The following is a 21987-nucleotide window of genomic DNA, read 5'->3' as shown; positions in this document are numbered from 1 at the left end:
GCTACCAAAGATTGACAGAGACCAGAAGGAAAAAAAGAAAATAAGCTATTACCTTCTGCATTGAAAAATGTCAGTGTAAATGAACGGGTTACTTTGACACGAGGTTATACCACACAACAAACGATGCTGATGAAAAAGGGTTATATGTTATTATGAAACTTTATGACAACCATTGGAAAGCACAGTATTCAATTGTCATACAAATGTTAAAAAAATTTGGAATCGTTTGTGATTGATCTAAGAGAGCACAATTCTGGTATTGATGACATGTATGCAAGGGCAATTATGCGTGTAGTGTGTTGAGAGAAGGCAGTACTTGAAATTCCTAACAATGTTTTCTGCTTACTCTTCATGTGCATCGAATCAAGAGCCTCAAATTCTGATCCAAACAATAGTGCTATGATGCCTCAGCCGTCATCATACAGATGAGGAGTTGCCTATCCATGACTTACCATGCAGTTTTGGTATCACTATTATATTTTATCGAACCCAATTAAGTACTTAACCATTACATAACACTGTAACCATGACAGGACTGGGCAAAGTTTCTTACCAACAGCGCCACTTGGGACCGCTTCCCTATAAAAAGAGAGCACATGAAGCTGCAGCCATTTTAACATGTATGCACATATATGCAAGTGTACATATAGATTTAAATGCATATAAATGTTTAAAAATATAAACATATATATAAATATAATATGTATATATATACAGTGTGTAAATATATACAGTACATATATGCATATACATGTAAATTTATAAATGTATATGCACTGAATTGATGAGGCTTAAATAGCCGAAACATTACTGTCTGTTGCACGAGTATATATATACATATAACAAGATATTTACGAAAAACTATACCATACTGTATGTATAAAATCAAACACATAGTCAATAGTTAATTTCTCATAAAATACCTGGTGTCCATTCAAGGCCTAATTAATAATTAGAAGAAAAATACAAACTTAATCAAACGACATATTTCATTTTAGTTAATGAGATCAAAATCAAAACTTTACCAAATAATTCCACTGTTATTGAACACACAATCTAAAACAATAAGGCCCAGTGCGCACTTGGCTGTCAGTTGGCAAGTAGCCTTAAACCTTGTACCATATTCAGTAACTATCTCTTTTTTTGTGATTTATCTATGATATACTTTACATAGTGGTGCTCAATAAGTCATGTTGCAGGTGCTCTGGAGAAACACTCGACACTGGACATGAGATGTAGGCCACGCATCCGAGTGTTGCACATCATTAAAAGTCAAGTATATTTTGGGCAATGCAAATGGTAAACAACTTATTTTAATATTGCAAGTCTACCACTATCTTCAAATTTAGAGTTTTACGTTGAAGTAAACATACAAAAAAGTGAATTAAAACAAAAATGTCACCAGTTCTTTTTTCAAGTCGCCGAGACCCACAACAGAACGATAAAATGGCGACGGGTTGCCAACCTCTGACCCATGATTGCGAGCTAGATCTAGTTAGCAAGCGAAACAAATGGATCAGTACAATAATATATTATTAAGCAATGATAAAAGCAGTACAATGTACATATTAAATCCATTTCCAGATAAACCGCAATAGACTCCATGAGCAGACGATTTCCTATACTGGCTTATAGTCAAGTTTGGACTCTACATGTAGTTTTTTGTTTTCAGCAACCTTTCTCACAGCTTTCATGAAATCTTCATCTATCACATAATTTCTTTCACCTTGGATGGCGAACATGCCTAGAATAGAATATTAACCATGACATGCGCATATGTAAATGAAAAACGAAGAGAATTTGGACAGACTATATAAAAAACAAAAATAACTTGGACAGATTACATGAAAAATATAAACTAACAACACAAAACGTAATATATAGGTAACCAAACATAGCAAGCAAAAATAGCGGCTTAACCTACCAGCCTCTGTACAAACATTCCTCAAATCAGCCCCATTGAAGTCATCTGAGAGTTTGACAACAGCTTCCCAATCTAAAAACAGACAAATCCCTAGTAGTAGCGAGACTACACAGATAAGGTGTCAAGTTGTTGTGTGATAACCAACTAACACACATTCCTAAACTATCAACTAGGTTTAATCACAAAAACCTATAAGTGCAATGGGTGTCAGCATGGGCAAGGTCTGCTAAATACTGTGACAAATAAACCAGGTTGAAATGATATACATAAACACAGGCTCAAAGAAATGCATAACAGTAAAATCAGAGTAGTCTTGTCATGCTTACAATTAATGGTTAAGAGCAAACAACTGCTAATTATTATGAAAGGTTCTAAATATCTTGGGACGTGTTGTGAGCGTGTCTTGTAGAGACAACAATAGTCTATGTATGACTTTCGAAATACATATTAAACCAAAACCTGAAAACAATTTTTAGCAATGCACAGCTAGTGTAGCAGTTTATTGAAAGAATTGAAAACGCAAGAATCGGAAGAATTGAAAACACAAAATAAATTTCGGACTTGTCTGTGATCTAAGAGAGGGCAACTCTGGCATTGATGATGGTACAAATGGGGTCAACAAAGGGAAAATATAGTTTAATATTGAACAGCCTACAGGTCAAAAGCCTCAATTTCACAACTCTCTTTAAAAGGAAGCTGTCCAATATTTAATGCATTACAAGATTGTCAGAATCTTTATATTTTCAACATGAGATCGGAATTTCAAGGCATTTGGAAGTTCGAAAATCTCTAAGCAGTGTTTGCCCTCTTGCCTCTATTAGAAATATCATCAAGGGTTCATCTTGGTAAATGGCTTTGTGACTATGTCATGAGCTTACGTCTTGAATGGTTCCTGTCATATGTTAGTGATAGTTAGATAATCTCATTGCAGCTTCCGGATAGAGGAAAACTAAAAATGATGTTATCTCTCCTATCTCGCGGCTTTAACCATTGCAGCTTCACTGTGACACGGGGTAATCAAATATCTTCAAAGGTTGACTTTCAACAAAATTCACATTACAGTTATTTGGTATCAAAAGATGTCTTACATATGTAGAAATATGACTACAGGCTTTTAAAAGCTCAAAAACGAAGAGTTAATCGCAGCCATCACGAAAACGCCGTAAATTAGAAACCCTTTCCAAAACGGCTCAAATGGAATGTTGATGAACACGATAGCTTCTGTTTACACTTTCATGCAACTTCATTCGTCGAAATATTTTCACAAATACACTTCATGCATTCAATAAAGCCATGTCTATTGTCCTTGAGCGTCAGTTTTGACATTGAAATGCTGTCACCGTGAGCACTGATATCTAATAACCTACTGTAAAAAATTGTTTAGTTTTTTAACCTTAGCTCGAAGGAGTCTGTATCATCCTCTGATAAACATGTTAGTCTCATGTGATAGTCGAAAAATGCTGCAGAAATTGTTCGCGCCGTTTGGCAGGAAGTGTGGGTCACATGATCAGATTACGATTAGATGATTACACCTGGCTGAAGCAAAACTGTAAGGTAGCAAGCATCTATATTTGATACCGGCTTTCCGGTAGGACCTGAAGTGCTTGCCATAACCAAGTGCTCCGAAACATTTTATATTGAACCTTTTATTGACCTTTCATTGCACGTGATAACATCACGTGTCAAAACAATAACCAAATGTTTGAGAATGTCATCGAAATAAAAAGATTCCAAACTACGACGTTTTCGTGATGGCTGCAATTAACTGTTCGTTTTTGAGTTTTTAAGAGTTTGTAATCACATTTCTACATATTTTGAACCTACAACACAGCAGAGTAAATCATCGTGAATCTTTTGATAACAAATAACTGTAATGTAAATTTTGTTGCTAGTAAACCTTTAATTTTTGTTGAAATCATGTTTAAAAGTGGTAGTTGTCATTATTTTCAATTCAATAACGTCAGTACAATGTACAAAAGTACATTACATTTTATTGTGTATTTGTGACTCCAGGGTGTCACAATGTGCCTGGCCACTAGGTTAGTCTCCATACACATATTCCTACACTGTTAGTACATCACTGGGGCATGAATTGCATGCATCTGGATGAAAGTACGCGACGCTGAAGCATACAGTCTATTCATACTAAATTCCCCTAGTAATGAGCTGCTTCATGTCAGTGACTCAAGTAGAATCTGATACAAAAATACCTCGAGACGCTTTTCTACTATTGAGTAGAATTTGACCCTCTCCTCCCTCAACTTCAGATAATTGCGAATAAAACGTTTTCCATGATTTCACTATCCAGAATGTGATTGGTTCAAGAATATTTGCACTTGATTTTGATTATTTCCCCTGAGACGCTTCCCTGTTTAATTCTCATTAACGTCTCACAGATCTCGATATTGCACATATAAGTATGGCGCATGTGCAAAGACATGTACAAGGGCATGGACGAGTACATGTACAGCTACTTCCAAGTATAGCGATTGTAAAAGTTTAGAAAACAGTTAGAACTCTTTGAAGGGTTAAAATGATAGACCATAGCTGAAGAAATTCTAGTTTTTATGTAGTGGAAATCACCATTTTATGGTAGAGCCTGGAAAATGGGCTTCACAAACTACAAGGAATTATTGTATAAAGCAAGACACTCGTACTTACTTGGAAATTAGTCGCTTATTTCACCGAGTAAGCGAGAAATTTAAAAAACATACCAACAGTGCATCAACCTGTAAATGAAACGGAGTGAAAGGTAGAGTACGCACCAATTTCACCATGTTTAGATATGGGAGCAGCGTGAATCTGTAAAATGTTCATTTGCGCCTGTTCATTAGGTAAAAGAATCTCTATCTTCCAATCAAGTCTGCCTAGTCGCATCAGCGCTGGGTCGAGTGTGTCTGGACGATTCGTCGCCATTATGATTTTAACTTTTCCGAGCACATCAAAACCATCCATCTGATTGAGTAGCTGAGGGTAGTAGAAAACATTCAATCGAAACTGTGACAAACAGGGTTAAGTTAAGTCTATAAGCAAAGATGCAGGCTGTCTTTGAACTTTGAAGCTCAAAGCTAAATAGTGATATGCAAATTGTTTATATAACTGCAGGAAAACTCTATTTGAACTCATTGGCACTGTATTTTTCAACCCTTCCCGTATCATGGCATTCTATTAGAGGTGAAATAAAAATAGAGAGTGGCGCTTTACTTTTCACCAAGCTTTTACAGGTAACGTGGCATTTATGTTGCCAATATTCTGCACATTACACCAATGCAATTATTTATTTCGATTGCGTCGCTTTCAGAGTTTAAATATAGTCATTATGTGCCAAATAACCGAATAATGTACTCATCTGGTTATTAATATAATCATTAATTGCCCAAACCTGCTGTATTGAGAAAGATAATCAGTAGTCCGCATTTGAAGTTGTGATATACAGAAAGTATTTGTGGTGATATTTGTGGTAATATTAAACTATTTGTGGTATTATAACAAAACATTTTATGGTATTTATTAAAGACAAGGGCTAGTTCTTTGATCCAAGATTTAATCTAATAAACAATAACTACTCTCTTATAAATAATAGTGTTTTAATTTTATCCAGCAAATATTTAAGAACAGCTATATATGTTTTCAAGGCTGGGATATTGTTTCAATTCATAAGCCATATACAGTAGACGCTCCTATAACGTATACCTCCTATAACATAAATTCCAGATAACGTAAAAAATTATGTGAAGCTTTTGCTTCCTACTACGTAAAAAATTCCATATAACGTAAAGTGTCAAGTTGGGAGAGTTTTCAAAATTAATTTGAGTGTTAGTTTATGTCACCGCTGTTGCGAAAAAAAAATGCTGTGCGCTTAGCGAACCATACATATTAGATATAACTTTCGCAACATTCTAGTTTGTTGTTATAGATAATTGAATGTGTCGACAAAAAGCGAATAGGATAGTTTGGCAATTGTTCATAAATACAAAGGCGATTGGTAAGTGTAGGTGTTGCAGCGTCGGTCTACCAGTTTCATTGTCACTAGTTGGAGTATCGTCGAAAATTGTCTTTATCCAAGCATTGACCCCTAGATGGTAATAGACGACAGGTAGAACTGCTTTTTGTAACAAAAATCTTCTGCTGTTTTGCCTTAATGTAGACATGCAAAATATTTGTTATTGGCTTTACTTTGCATAATAGACTTTGCGCTTAGAAAAATGAGCAAATCGTTGTAAATGAACGCCAAAAATGTGCAGTTCCTATCAACTTGTAGTAAGTTTACCGCAATCATGAACTATAAAACCAGTGAGATTGATCAGAAAAAAGAGAAAATATGTTGATGCAAACAAAGTTTTTTTCAGTTTCGGTACAGCCTACAAATTAAGTTCAGTAAAGTTTTTTTCTTTTTATTCCGTGACCAAATGGGTGAGTTTGGAAAGATCTTGGAACGAATTATTCAATTTACATGCATTTTACTGTTCTTATAACGTAAACGTTACAGGAATTTTACGTATTTTACGTCTAATATTTACGTTATAGGAGTTTCTACTGTACAGAGGAACCACTTCTTACAAAAGCAATTCATTATGGGAGTCGTCGGTCAATACGCAGATAATTTTGTAAAAAGAAACCCATTTTACTGTAAAAATGTCTTAATTTGTTTCGATCCATCCCACCAAACTTGGATGTGATTTTGTATGAATTGTAAGTACATGTAATGATTAACATCTATAACAAATACATGTTAGAATATTATTACTATTTTACTATTACTATATTACTAGTTAGTGGAAAAAAATACATGGGAAGAATAATGGAAGAATAACAAAAAAAACTAACAATGGTAGGCTTGTTTGCCCTTGGAGTTGGCCATTTAGCCAAGACTAAGCCAAGACCACAATAAGTGGGATGACTATAATAATAGGAGGTGAGTGTTGTAATTGGGTCTCAAATTTGTTTTGAACAGAATGTTTCAAGAACGCAAGTTAAATATTTATTTACATCACCTCAATTTACCAAAAGCTCTGTCATCATAGGAAAATGCAGAGTTAAATTGCTAGAAATTAAAATTGTCCTACCATTTTTTGTGTGGTATAATAACTCCAGATTGTAAACTAACGAAAACTAAACGCTTGTCATGTACAACTGACTATCGCTAGCAAATGAAACCGAGTGATGTGTCGTGCATTGTACCTACGGGCAGTACAATGATCAAAATACAAGACAAACTAAGAAGGTGAAACACAACAGGCCTTCGGTACCTTAAAGATTTTCCGCAAGTCTAAGCAAATTTCCTACCACATGACTTTTTTGTATCTTAAAAAGTTTGTATGAAGAGACTTTCAAGAGTAGAGGTAAAGTGTTAGTCATACTTTGCACCTCATCGTAAATGAACTAGGCATGAAACAATTGCCTAAAAACTATTTTTGTTTGAAGCGTTGGAAGCCTGTGTTATAATATCTAATAGATTACATTTTTACATGGCTGTACGGAAAGTCTCTTTTCCCCGATGCTTAAAACCTAATGAACTCATTTTAACAGCACCATCACTGGCTCGACAAATTGAACTATGAAATTCTATTATGAACTATATTTTATATTATATAAATAAAGAATAAATTAATTAGGGATGAGCTCCTCATCATGTCCTACACACAAATTGCTAAATTACTATCTAATAATACCCAAGTGATAGAAAAACACTACAAACAAACACCGGTATTGATAATATAAGAGAAATATTTTACCACGACCAAGTTTTGCCAATTTAATCTAGAAACATCTTGACAGTCAGATGACCTAAATATCAAAAACAATGTTCAATGACAAAAAAATACCGATACTTTTTGATACAATCTACTAAAATTTTGTGAAAGTTTATCTTCAAAGCACATAAATTACATAGTTTTCTTAATGTACATGTATATTTCAATACATCAGAGTCTTGGCTTTCGAATGAGCTATTGTTTGCCATGGTGAGACAGACAGTTGGTGTTTATAGAATTCCCCCCGAGCTCTACCACGAAAAATTTTACTGGCATAGTCTCGAAAATTGTGACGCCACAATTCTCATATTCGTTGTTGTGTGCTCTTACCGCTTATTTATCAACTACGAAAGTGACGATAATGACGCTAGTGGTAGGCGAAGGTAGGACAACTCCAGAGAATGAATGAAGATGACAAAGGAATCAGTGTCAATAGTTCTCAATGTACATATTATTTCTATGATAAGCACCTCAGACTCTATGAACCATACTATATTTTCCCGATGATATTATGCACTAGCTCTTTATTTTTAATGCGATGTTAACTATGACGACTGAGACTAATTAATTTCAAGCGTTGAGTGATCTCGCGAAAGTGCGATTGACCTTTAGTCCTAGGGACATGCAACCGCAGGTCACAATTTAATCAATGTGATTTCATTACCTTTATCAACGACAGTATATTTATTGAAGCATAATTAATTAACCCAGAACATGTGTTTGTATTGGTCGGGCGTTAGCATTGTTATCAGCGGGCATTGTTGATTATCTAGAATATTAGCTTATTATTAGCGCTCTCCGGGTTTAACAGCACCGATTTTTACAGAAAAACGCAGCCTCAATGGCAGCGAAAGAGATCGACGACCTAAGGCTAAATGAGAATTATGACATCACATTTTGAGTACCTGAACCAAGTGTTTTTATGCAAGACGTACTTCTGACACCCCGTTATTCATAGTTTTATTATTCTTTGTGTATTGAATATAGGCTCATTCGAAAGCCAAGACTCTGATGTATAGAGATATATAATAAAAAAATGAGGTAATTTATGTGCTTCAATGACACAGCAACAATCACATTTTCTCGGTAGACAGGAAACTAACTTAAGCACGTAAGGTTAGCCGGTAGGAAATCTAACACAGGCTGATGATTTATTCACCAACAAACTCAAATAATTTCAAGCTTCACAAGCTAAAGAAAAGAAGTACTACCTCCATGAGAGTATGCTGAACTTCTCTGTCTGCTGAGGTTCCTTCGTTAAACCGTCTGCCACCAATGGCATCAATCTCATCCATAAATATGATACATGGCTGGTGGTCTCTAGCAAAAGCGAACATTTCCCTAATGAGCCGTGCACTCTCCCCGATGTACTTGTCCACAATGGCACTGGAAACAACCTGCCAAATGAATGAACTTCAAAGGATGTCAAGTAGAGTGACTTTTCTGTGAATTGATATTTAGTTTGAAGGTAATAATCTCTATAAACTATTAGTAACAAGGAATGATGAAACATGCCTGTGTTTTCTACGAGCAGCTTCGCAGTACATGGGTGAGTAGTGATAAGCTGAGCGTTGGTGTGGTTTAAAAAAATGGTTGTTTTGAAAAAGATCACAAATTTTTTGCCAATGATTCATACACAATAAAATACTGCACTAAAACAGATAAAACTAATGAAGTGTACATGGCCTGTCACTAGATTAATCGGTGTAATATCTCTGAGACAATATTAGAGAAAAAACAAGAAAAGTTTACCAAGGACATCTGAGCGAATTCAAACTCTTTACCGCATTGAATTCAAAATTAAGACAAGGTCTGTTCTTTTACAGCTTGACAGAATTGTACACAAATGCAAGCACCACTTTGTTAGCAAACAATGACCAACACCTGAAGAGGCTGGACGACGGTGGAAGTTCGAGTCAATTATCAAAGACTGTAAAACTGATTGGATTACCTTTAGGAAGTTCGCATCAAGTTGACTAGCAACAGCTCTTGCAAGGAGAGTCGTGCCTGTTCTAGGTGGGCCGTAGAGGAGGACACCTTTTGGTGGAGTAATTCCAACCCTCTACAATGGAAGCCAAGAAATGATAATCCAGTCCAGTTATCAAGGACAGTCAAGACATAGAGATAAGTTGAGTCGTACTCAAAAGATGAATATAATTAGTATTTGTGAAGGATTCCAAGACAAGGACTGGGTATGAATGACCCCAACTAAGAACAGAGAAAAAGATCTAATTATAGTACCTATAGATTGACGAGCAATTGGGAATAATAACTAGAGGTAATGGTAATTATTAATCGACTGAGCAGAAGGCTCTGCAGATGCCAACACTGAAATTGAAACATCGTTTGTTTAATGAACACAGTTTCAGTTTAAAATTGGTAAAGTAATTTCATGTCTGTAAAATTTCTATGAAGTTAATAAAAGTCCAATATAGTTTAAAATGTATATTTTTTTATTAAATCTATATAGATAGTAAAGGAATACCTGGAAGAGCTCAGGGTTGATAAGTGGGAGTTCAATGACCTCTCTCAGCTCTCTGATCTGTTCCCCAAGACCACCAACCTGGTTGTGATTGATATCGCCTGGGTCCTCCATGGACATGTTGTACACAAAAGGGTCTACCTCTCTCGGCAAGTATCTGGAGTTGTCATCACAACAATGCATGAGACCATCGTATTGTTGTAATGGTCAAAACAATACAAACCATTATGACATGTTGAGGCAATAGTTAGAATTACAATTATGAGTACAAATGCAAAATAAAATTAAAAAGTATTAAAGTACTAAAGTGAATAATTGATTAAATTTTATCTACTTAGTGTTAGGTGATCAGAATTTTGAAAAGATAAATTTAAACCTTACATGGGTGAAGTGATGCTAAGGTCAACTATGTTTTACACTATCCGTTGAGCTGAGCGACATTAATGCCGTCTGCATCCACACTTTTGCCAAACGGTTTTTCAATTACATCAAAGTATCAGACCAAGGAAAAAGGAACTGCTTAGAGTAAAACATCTTAGACGGATAAGATTATTATTGATCTTAAACCTTTGGCAGGCATAGCAAAATTATTGTCGTTTTGACTGCCAATAATGGGCAGAGCGACTATTATGTCGTCACACCAGCGGTTTTTAAAGATTGATTTCTGGCTGGCATATGGCCTTTTTTTGTTTAAATTTTTACCAATAGTAAACTACAATAGATTGGTTTTGGTTAGCAACCAAAAATAAGCCATTTTGAGAAGCAACAACGATCGTTTTCACAATACTAAACAAACAAAAATCCAAAATATAAACGTCTTCAAATAAAATAAAGAATTTAGTTTGTAGCTTGTTTGTGCTTTTGTTTCTGCTTTCTGAATGTTTTCCCAGAGTGCAACAACTTTCTTTTACTGTCATGGCGTCATCCAAAAAGCTATAGGCAAAAGCAAGAGGAACAAGAATAAGCACATGATGCCAATACTGCAGTGTAGGCTTCAGCAAGGGCAAATGCTTCCAAAAGTTCTGTAGCTAGAGAAACAGTTATATGAAGAATTGACTTGAAACGTGTTTATTTGTATTTACCTGTATCATAAAAAATAATACACGTATACAATGTCATAAGAGTGTATCAATTATTTTTTTAAGTTGATTGTGAAACATTAATTTGCCCAGGGGTTTCAAATAGCCAAAAAAACTCGCCAACGAAAGGGTTAATAGTCATACTTTCAAAGTTTTAAGGAAAAGTGTAATCAAATTAGATGTTAAATTTTTACCACCTCATCTCTCTTCAAGCCAACAACAGCCAAGCCTAAACTTTATTGATATGTTTCCAACATAAAGTGACAATAAAACACGATCTTACTGTTTATTTAATTATTAATTTAGTTGTTATATAAAATTAATGTTTCAACATTTAGCCCCATGACATAGCTTTATATAACACACTAGTATTAATGCTCCATGTAATTACACAAATAATTCATCTATGTTCTATGATGTTAAATCAATGAAATTGTTGGTGGGTGGAAGCTAAACTGAGAGATAACAAGGTAGATGCATTGAATGAGTCATACCGCATGATAGTGAGTGTAGTCATATCAAGTGCGACACGTGTGCCATGTTTTAATTTTGACTAATCCAATGTCCTTCTGCAGCCCACAATGTACCTTGGACCATTTGTCGCCTTCAATATGACTGAAATTAGGTCATTCAGTTATCAGTTATCAAGCTTGGTAGCTGCTACTCAGTAGGTCTCATGAGCAGAAACAAGAGAGCTAAGTTAAAACTTACCTGTGAAAGGGTTGAACCTATCATCGCCACTAATATTCAACGGCACACAGGTAGGCTAACAGAACTACCTTATCAAAAACAGGTCATGCAAAATGCTCTGCTTTTGCATGACCTGTTTTCACATAAACACACGTCAACACGCTGTGTGCAGGATGAATGGCAAGCAAAGCAATTGCCCAACTTGGGTGGCTGTTTAAAAAGAGACTGTGTCATAACCTATTTATAGGATCAGCTGCTAGACTGGTATGTTATGATATAGATGATAGTAATAAAATATTATAACATACCAGTGTGAGACAACTAGTGTTGAAGAACTACTTGCCTGATACTTAATACTGCACCAATAAGATACACAGTCTCACACAGTAAAATACCCATCATAATCATAGAGGGAAAACAAAATAATGACAAACATCAATAGACTTTAGCATTGAGAGCCCTATGGTAGGGCTCTCACTAATACACTTATCACCGTTTGGTTACACCAAAATTAGGTATCCACAATGGAAAGGAACTTATGACCTGTACAACAAAAAAGTGTTTCAAGCTGACAGATGATGTGTTATGAGCAACTGCTTTTCAACTTGTAAAACAACAATTTAGAGTTATTCCATCTTTTATTTCAAAAAAGTACAGACAACTGCGCGCTTTATAAATTCTAATTCGTTACATTTAGCCGTTCAAAAGTTTGTAAAAGAACCTGAAAGTGCAACAAGCATGTCCCAAGTTTGCTTATTTTAAATAAACAGTATTATGCGAAAATACAAAAACAGCAAAAATGATTTGAACAGACTCAAATTAACTAGCAAATTCAACACTGTTTGTATATTCCAGAATGCAAAATGTCAGCTCAGTGAGATAAAGCTAACTAATTAGAGCAAAAGTAAATAAAAATTTAGCTTTGGTTTAAACCCGGTGAATAACAAGTTGCAGTTTTTATAAACCGTAAACATCAAATTGTCAATGTACATGTATATATGCTGAACATGCATGACTCTGAGTAACTCAAGCTAATGAAGAGAAAACTTCTAGCTGTTGTAACTTCTATATATAGTACTGTCTGCAGACTATCTATTCTAGCCAAATTGTAAAAACAAGCTTATACGATGCTATTAAATCACTGCTTGCCAGCAATTTTCATATTGAACTGACACAATCATGTTAAAAACAGTTTTTATCTTGACTGGCCTTAAAATAAAACTCACGTTATATTTTAAGACAAGTTTTAAAACACGACTAGGCAATCTTAATGAAAATTCTGTGTAAAGTTTCGAATACAAAAAACATTTGCCTAGTACTTTTCAGTTGCGTTGATTGTTGGCTAATTATATATGATGGAAATAGTTGGAATTTGTCATTGTCTAATTCTTTAACATGAGCAAGGAGAGCAACTAAAAGTTATTCTTCAAAAACCCAAGAGGGATATACATGAAGTGACATGCCCTTATCTAACATTCACGAAATGCATTCACTATGTAGCTGTCACACCTAGTTCTTAGTGCTACATATTTTACAATTAATGTATTTCTTCTGTACACTATCAGTTAAACTTTAAATCATGTTACCTGTATATAGCTGTTTGGCAAATTCAAGAACATGAACTCTCAAAATACAGTAACTGTTAGTGACATCACAGTTTTCTAAAGTTTACCGTATAAAGAAACGCAATAGCGCATATTAAACTTGTGTTCTTCAAAATGGTAAAAAAGATCATCAAATAGTTACTTACATTTGTTCTCTGTGAGCTGTCGGAGGTCCTCAACAACAATCTAAAAAAGTGCAATTTATGTATTTTAGTTTTGTGATGCAAGGAAAAGTTTCATGACATATTTATCCAACTTTAAGTTATCACTTTGGTGCTTAGTTGGTTGCTGGAAAACTAAACACATACCTGCCCTACGCTTTGCAGTGCTTTCAGATCATCTTCAGATTTGTCATATTGTTTTGTGAGCTCTTTTAACTGTTTGCTCACTAGACGAGAAAAGAAGTACCAGTCAGCAAGTGCCTCACTTATGAAGCTGGTTACACAAATTCAAAGTCTAAACAGTCTATAAATGTAGTATCGTTAAAACAGGAAACTGTCCAATTCTTCCAGATTGATAAACATCACGCTACATTTGCACACTTGTACTTTATGACTTACTTTTTAATGAAAATTGCCTCCATTATTACTAATGCAGTTTTATTAATACGCTTACAAAACGAATTGTGCACAGTATATATTAACAGATAACTATTCATTATTGTGAACGCTGTGCTAATAACAAATATGTTGCAAGATCCATCATCCATCATCAGTAAATATAAAATTGGTCTCTTTTAATATAACCTTAACTGCTACTACTCATCTCTAACTTTTTATTTTAGAAACTGGTTTTACCACACTATAGTAGTGCGATAATTCAATTTCTAAGACCAAAAAGTGGAGATGAGTACGGCTTTGAATGAATAAACATAATATGAATAAAATAATTGTTCAAAAGCATACCATACAACAACATAGTTTAGAGAATATATGTCCAGAGGTATTATAATAAGAAAATAAGTGAATGACACTGGACTGTTTAAGTGTTTTTACTACAAGATAATAATATACGAAATAATTACCTGAATTGACAAAGATGGTGAACTTTAAAATATAAACGACAAACAGTGCCACAATGTTAATGACACAATATATTTTAGTCTGTCTTCCGTCTTATTGTGTTCCTTTTTTAATTTGCTAGAGCTTTTTCTCTTGCTGTGTCAGCAGCCATGTTTGTTTCTTTCCGGTGCTCTCACTCTTCAGAAACATGACGTTGAGTAATGAAAACTGATGTACTTTTTTAAATTTTATATTGCTCAGGGGAGCAACTAATCAAACACTGTGAGCTCAAGATCACAAAAGGCCTTCAGCTTTGTCTCAAGCCACCATATATTCAAGAGGGTCCTGTGTCTCCTAGTCGTTTAAGCCGTAGTTGTTTGGCATGTGTCTCTTTATCCCTAACGTGTTACATTATGAATATAAAACAGTAAATTTATATGAATGAATTTTTTTTAAACACAAAAATAATTAAAAGCGTAAAAAATTAGGTTTAAATAAGTTTAAATTTTATGACCATACTACTCTCACTCAAAACTGTCTGGAGGTTGCTATGTCAGCTAAAAATATTTTTATAGCCCACTGTTGTGCCGAATTTTATGATTAAAATGTTCACAAAATAATTTATACCAAAATATATCATTTGCAAGAGTGACTCTTACCCGGGCAAAACTGTAAAAATAATATATGCGTTATCTTATTAGCAGTATTGTTGTATATTACCAAATATTTTGATATTTTCAATAATAATTTCAAGTTCAAAACAGGTCTGAGATCATTTTGTGAACAGCTGTAGCGCACAAGTGACCTCTCCTAAATCCGCACAAACAAGGATGTGAAACATTGCTTTTGGACCATAAAGAGTTGACGTAGATGTTTAGGTGATTTTTTTTTAAATTGGAGAAAATAGGGAGTACGGAGATAGAGAGGTATTTTGATGGGTCAGTAGCATCTTTTCTTTTTCATGGATGCATTAACAAAGTATTTATTCATAAAAAATAAAAGTTGAAATTGACACATTTTATCTTTTGAAAGAAGTGAATGGTTCTACCAAACAACCCATTAACACTAAAGACTTCACAATATTTCGCTGTATGTCAGTGTTAATCACACAATACTCTGGTGGTCTTTGATAATAACAATGATCATATTATCACAAACTCATTCACATTCACATCAGCAAACATACTTTAGTCTAGGAGTCTCAATGTATTTTATTGTCAGGTGACAAATTACTAGTCCTTCAGCAATGGTCATAAAATAAAATATGGATCAATCACTCCTCGATGGCCAATCATTGTTGCCAAAGTATTGGACGCCTTCTTTAGGCTGTTGTGGATGTTTGGGAACCTTCAGGAAAGTTTGAGAGGTATCGTCTTTGTCGTTCTATTTGCATTGCTTTGATGATGTCATAGGATGAAAGTGTACATAATCGACGAATAATTGCAGAGAGGAAAATGCTGACATATGGCGATATTGTTTGCACTAGCCACAAGGCAAACTATGCCAAATCTTAATGCTGCCACTTGAAATTTGAACTGCTTGTAGATTGTAATGCTGTTAGAACTTTATTAATCTATGGGAACTGTATTTAGCTCATAGTTGGCTAGTACAATCATACCTTTACATAATGTCTCTAATAGTTTTGTGACTGAGTTTTATCTTACTGTAATATTTCATATATAAATTACCTAAATACAAATTAACGTTTTTTCATACCATGAAAAACTCCCTGAAACAAAATATTACAATGGAAACTTGCCTTTAATTGTTGCAGTTCACTGCTTACTAAATCATACCTATGTTTCTGGTTTAGCGCTTTTGGCCTCTCATTCACTGCAACTATGTGGCAACCTTATTATAATTTTTTTACATCCAATTCGACGAGAGAAAAAAACGAGAAATGTTGATCTTGAAAACGCCCTGTCCCATACCTGACAATTTAATCAGTATTTATAACTAGTTCATATATCAAATGATTCTCATACCTCAAGGCATTACCGGTTTAAAACTCTTGTATTTCAATTTTGTCGTTATTGGCATGCATGTCTGTCATGGTATGGCGATATTGCTTGTGACTTCATGTATAATGACAGGTATCGCATATATTTAACTCAAGCCTAACGAGCTACCTTTACGGCGGGCCAAATTAGCAACTGATATCCTATTTTTATAAACTCTATATTTCTGCTAAATGCAGACATGAGGACATTGCTAAAGAGCCAAAAGACAATTAAGTATTAATTCCTGCTGTCTCACATATTACCCATTAAGTTGTGCCAACAGTTAATAGTACTAGCTTAAAAATGTAGAACTAAAGCTATTTCTAAATGGTTCTTTTTGATTCAAATATTGTTATTGACAGTACAATTGTGTGCCACTTTTTAAAACCTCAAAAGTTAAATGGTGTTAGCTTTTACAATATTTTTAAACATAATAACTCAATTAAATTTTATTTAATATTATTTGACCAACCTTTGGGAAACTTTAAAGATGGACTTACACAAATTTCTAGTTGCTTCCACTAGACACTAGCAGCATTTTATATTTTTTCTGCAAAGGCTTTTGATGTTTGAGGTGATTTGGCTGCCGGAGTGTTTCAAGATAAAAATCCATTAAACTTGATTGAAGTAAAACTATCCGAATTAAAAAATTTTCAAATGACAAAACTGTTTGCGATAGTTGATATCAGTTATTACAATCAAGTTACAGCATTACGAGTCTTTATTCTGTAGGTCTCTTTGTAACTATGGATGTTATAACAGCACTTTCGCTTGGTCTGAGCTTTTGGACCGGATTGAGTGTTCTCGATTTTTCTCTTTAAACCTATTGGTAGCCAGATCACATCAAACAGTAAAAAAAATGCACAAGGTAAAAAATGTTTATGCTTGCTGATAAACTTTACAACAATTTTATGCAATTTCATATTAAACTGAACTGAGGTTTACAAATATGCAGAACTGAACTTAAACTTTAAGATGTTCGTTTTGTTAAAAATTTTGTTGTCGACATTGTCTTTTTGTATCCAAATAGTTGAACAGTGTGCGGCTGCAATATTTTTTAAACTAAACACCTGTATCAAATGTTGTATAACCAACTTTGAAAAGTGTATTGTTAAACATTGTTATCATAATTCTTCTGCAGTCTTATATTAAAAAGCCTTTCCCAGGCAGTGCATACTTCATTTTTATTCAGTGAGCTGTTTGAAAGATGGAGTTATTTGTCATGGAGAAATTAGTCAATGTGGGTCACTAATCTCAACCTTTGTATGATTGTTATGTTGAGGTGTCATGATTCTTCTGTTCTCCCGGCTTTACGGCGTTGTGCTTATAACTGATATTGGTAAGTTTAACTGCATCCTAAACTAAAAAAAGCAGTGCTTCACCACGTTGCAGTTTGAAACACCTCCGCAGTTGCTTATTTTTAATGCATGAATGGAAAGTAGAGAATATTCTTGGTATGCTAACACTTTATTTGTTTGTAGTAAAGAGTATGTGTCATGGTGTCATTCACTAAACAAAATAGTGACCGACCACTGTATAACAGTTATCAGCTCATAATCAATCCTCTTTTAAGCTTTACTAAATAAATTTATTGTTCTTAGCTTTGCAGGTCCTCCTGTAAAATTGCATTACATTCAAAGTCCATTTGTTCTGACACAATGTAAGACTGACGATCATTTACAAGCCGACCTAGCTGCATACGGGCTTTCCTTAATTCATGAGGCGATTTTCGTGACTATCAGATTAAAGTTTTAGTTGCTGCGATGATTAAGATACCTTTGTTTGTAGTGTAGAAAAATTGACTGAGCTCCACTGGTTGCTCTCCTGGTAACAAGCCAAAAAAGTACAAAAAAAACAAAAGTAGATACTACTTGGCGAAAATATAAAGGTACAGTCAAATTTGCATGAAAGATTAATTAACTGCACCGATTGAGACTTCTATGAGCTCTATTTTGATTGCATCTGGGGTGTCTTACATTGTCTGACCCCTAGGTTTGACTCCGCCCTTCAGTTTTAGGGCTGATTGCAGCAGACCAGAAGCAATACCAAAGCCCGCATTGTCTACCAATTCAGAGCTCGGCCTACTCCTGGAATCTATTGCATCGGCAGTCCTCTTGCTTCTGGCTTTGGCAATTGACCACCAAAATAATACAACAATGTCAGTGCATTATTGCCACAAAAAACCCTTGTAACACCTAGTTTTACTATAGGACTAGTTCTAAGTTGTTTGCTTTATCTGCTTGAAGTTGAATTTTCACACATTTTCTGTAGATTTGGTAATAAATTATCTGGATTTTGTATAATTTCTAATAATTGATGATGTTTGAGGTGATCTGCTTGCCAGAATGTATCAAGGTTAAACTTGGCCAAACTCTATAGAATTGGATGAGCTCTCTGAAAAAATAGCGTAAGCAAAAATGTAACTGGTTGCTATCGTTACAATGAATGATACCGGCTATTGCGTCCAAGTTGCGACCCACGTGCAATTCAACCACCTGTGGATTTGAAGAATTATTGTAGACATAATTATTAAATCTGATGATTTCTCACAGTGTACCTGACTCCCAGTGTACCACTATTATTCAGCAATCGTAGTAGTTATCAATTAATAGTAGTGAATTATCAATCACTAACTCATGGCGATTGCAGTTACTGTAGTCACTGTAGCGGCTAGTAATCTACTTCCTAGTGAGATTAAGGATACATAATAATATAAGCCTGACAGTTAGTACATTGGCGGTATTACTAGGCTATTTGAGCTGAACAATCATAATGAAACAAAATAATTTTAATAGAGGAATGTTTGACACAGGCCCTTTTACATATTTAGTTTTATTTTTATAAGTCGAGTGCAATGCCAGACGGGAACAAATATCATGTGCAGTTTGATTTCTGTCCACTACCATCATTGAATTTCCTAATCGTCTCATGTCTCTTAGGCTAAGCATTGTTGGCTAAGAATTTATTGTGTGACTAGTTAAATTTAATAGGTATGTTCCGTCACACACAAGGAGGAAGCCTACGCTATTAGACTAGAACTGGTGAGTTAATAAAATTTGTATTTAAATCATATGCAGCAGCTGTAATCACAAATAATTTAAAATGAAGTATATTTTGTTACTTTTGCATGAAAACAAAAAAAAGCTAGAGCAGGTATGAATTATGTCTAAAGTTGATAAACAAAAACCGTACCGTTTAACCGCATATGGTATGTTGACCTTTTAAATATGTGCTTAGCAGTGTGCAAATGAGTGTGTTATTGTGTGTGTGCGTGCGCGCGCGTGCGTGCGTGCATGCGTGCGTGTGTGTGTTTACTATATATAACCGACTATATACAGCAGTGTATGGCAACCCTTGGACCATCTATGTACATGATCAACAGGGAAAGCAAGGCACTTCCTACACTCAAAATGACTATAATAACAGCATCACAGGACTAGCCATCACTTGTGATAAAATAGTTGCTCCAGACATAAATAACAAGCTTCTCCTCATCTACTCACTGACAGGAATCAAACTCAAAGACATTACTTATCCTCAGCTTAGCAAATAGGCCTACTCTGTCTCACTTTGTGTTTCAGGTTCAGACAAGGTTGTTGTGTCTGTCTATGGCTCAACTCAAGTCTTCTTGATGGACATTTCTCAAGGTCAATTGTTCTAGACTTGTAAAGATGTCACTCTGCTGCTAGGAGTAGCTTGCTATGAAGATAGGTACATGTATGTTCTGGTGGCAGCACATGTAAGCAGCACTGTGAGAATCCTGGATGACTCAACTGATTAGTTTACTTATAAATGAGATACAGAATATGTGTGAGCAGTTGTGCTGACAAATATGCCGTACAATCTACTAGCTGGTTGATCTACTCGTAGATATATAGTTTTGATGTGAACACAAGTAATGATATCATGACTAATTATCATAGTGTAATAAAATACTATACATATTAACGGAGAGCTTTCATAGTCTATGGACTTGCTATTGACTTAGTACCAGCTTATAATTCAGAGTAGCTGTTTTCACCACTTCTCATTTATTAGCCAACTATTTAGGATTTGTCTGCACAATCGGTAAATTTCACTGATCAATGGAATATAGTTTTTAAAATTAATGCCATTGTTTTAATCAGGTCTCAAAGTTGTACATACAACTAAAGACACTGATATCCTTAGATGGTAAATTAGAGGCACATACATTGTACCCCAAAGAGTTTCGCAAAGTTAGACACTTTTAATCAAATTGCTTTTCAATCCATTATTTTTATAATGCTATACTAAAAAAGAAGGCAGTGGTCATCAAATTCATCTACAAACTATTTAATCATATTGCAGGCACAGCGAAATTTTTGTCGTTTCGCGATACTGACGTCAATGGGCAGAGTGAATATTATATGTCGCCACGAGAACGTTTTTTATCAATTGATTTCTGGTTAGCTTATTGCTTTTTTATGGATTTTTTTTGGTAATAGTAAACTAAATTATATTAGTCTATGTTAGCAACAAGGATAGTTGTTTTGAGAAAAATACACAATCGTTTTTGCAATACTAAACAAACAAAAAATCCGAAATAAAAACGTATTTGAACAAAGCAGAGATCTTAGTTTGTAGATTGTTTATGCTTCTGTTAATGTTTTCTGAATAATTTCCTAGAGTGCAACAACTTTCTTTTAACCCTTTGACCAGGTATAAGCCCCCCCAAAAACAACCGAAACTCATGTAATTTATTTTCGAAAATTCAATAAAATCGATATTTTATGAACATGCATAGCTCAAATCTTAAATTTATTTCTTTGAACAAAAACTTTTGTACATATACATCCATTCACATATCTACTACGCAGAAAAAATTACAACCATGTGCAATTGTCCCTGTATGAAATGCTTGGAAGCATTTTTTTTTCGTAGAGTCAAACGCTATAACGTAGCCGTGCGAGCAACCACAACGATCGTTCTCTCTACATATTCCAAGTATATTAAAAGTCCAAAAAGTTTACATCACTTCTATCATTTGAATTATTTTTATTCTGATCAAAAAAAAAATCACTAACGATCACAGGATAAAATAATCTTTTATTTTACCGTTTTGAAAGTCGAGCCGAAGTTCACTGGTTTTTCCAACTTTTAATCTTTTCCAAGGAATCGCGATTTGTTTAGCTTTTAGCACAAAGCAACGCCTCTCAGATAATCGTTTCATATGGTAAATCATCGACCGATACCTTGTTGATGATATTTAAAACTTACTAGTGTTCATATCCATTGTTTAACGTTACTAGGCGACAGCTTTGTAAACGTCTACCGGAATGGACATTAATGTTGTTTCCCCACCTAACTGGTAAACGAAATTCTGGTCGTTTCCCCTGCCAAAGGGTTAATGTCAGGGTGTCCTCCAAAAACTATAGGCAAAGGCAAAGCTATAGAGTAACAATAATAAGCACGCAATGTCAAGGCTGTGATGTA

The 21987-nt window shown here is 34.6% G+C and overlaps 1 pseudogene; it reads right to left on the bottom strand.

Moving 5' to 3' along the window:
• Window positions 1-1262: 1262 nt before the first annotated feature.
• Window positions 1263-14705, bottom strand: LOC137396387 (26S proteasome regulatory subunit 10B-like; annotated as a pseudogene).
• Window positions 14706-21987: the final 7282 nt, after the last annotated feature.

Source organism: Watersipora subatra, chromosome 5 (genome assembly GCF_963576615.1).
Source record: "Watersipora subatra chromosome 5, tzWatSuba1.1, whole genome shotgun sequence".
Lineage (NCBI taxonomy): Eukaryota > Metazoa > Bryozoa > Gymnolaemata > Cheilostomatida > Watersiporidae > Watersipora > Watersipora subatra.
Note: the sequence above shows the minus strand (reverse complement) of the source record. Positions and strands in the feature narration are given on the sequence as shown.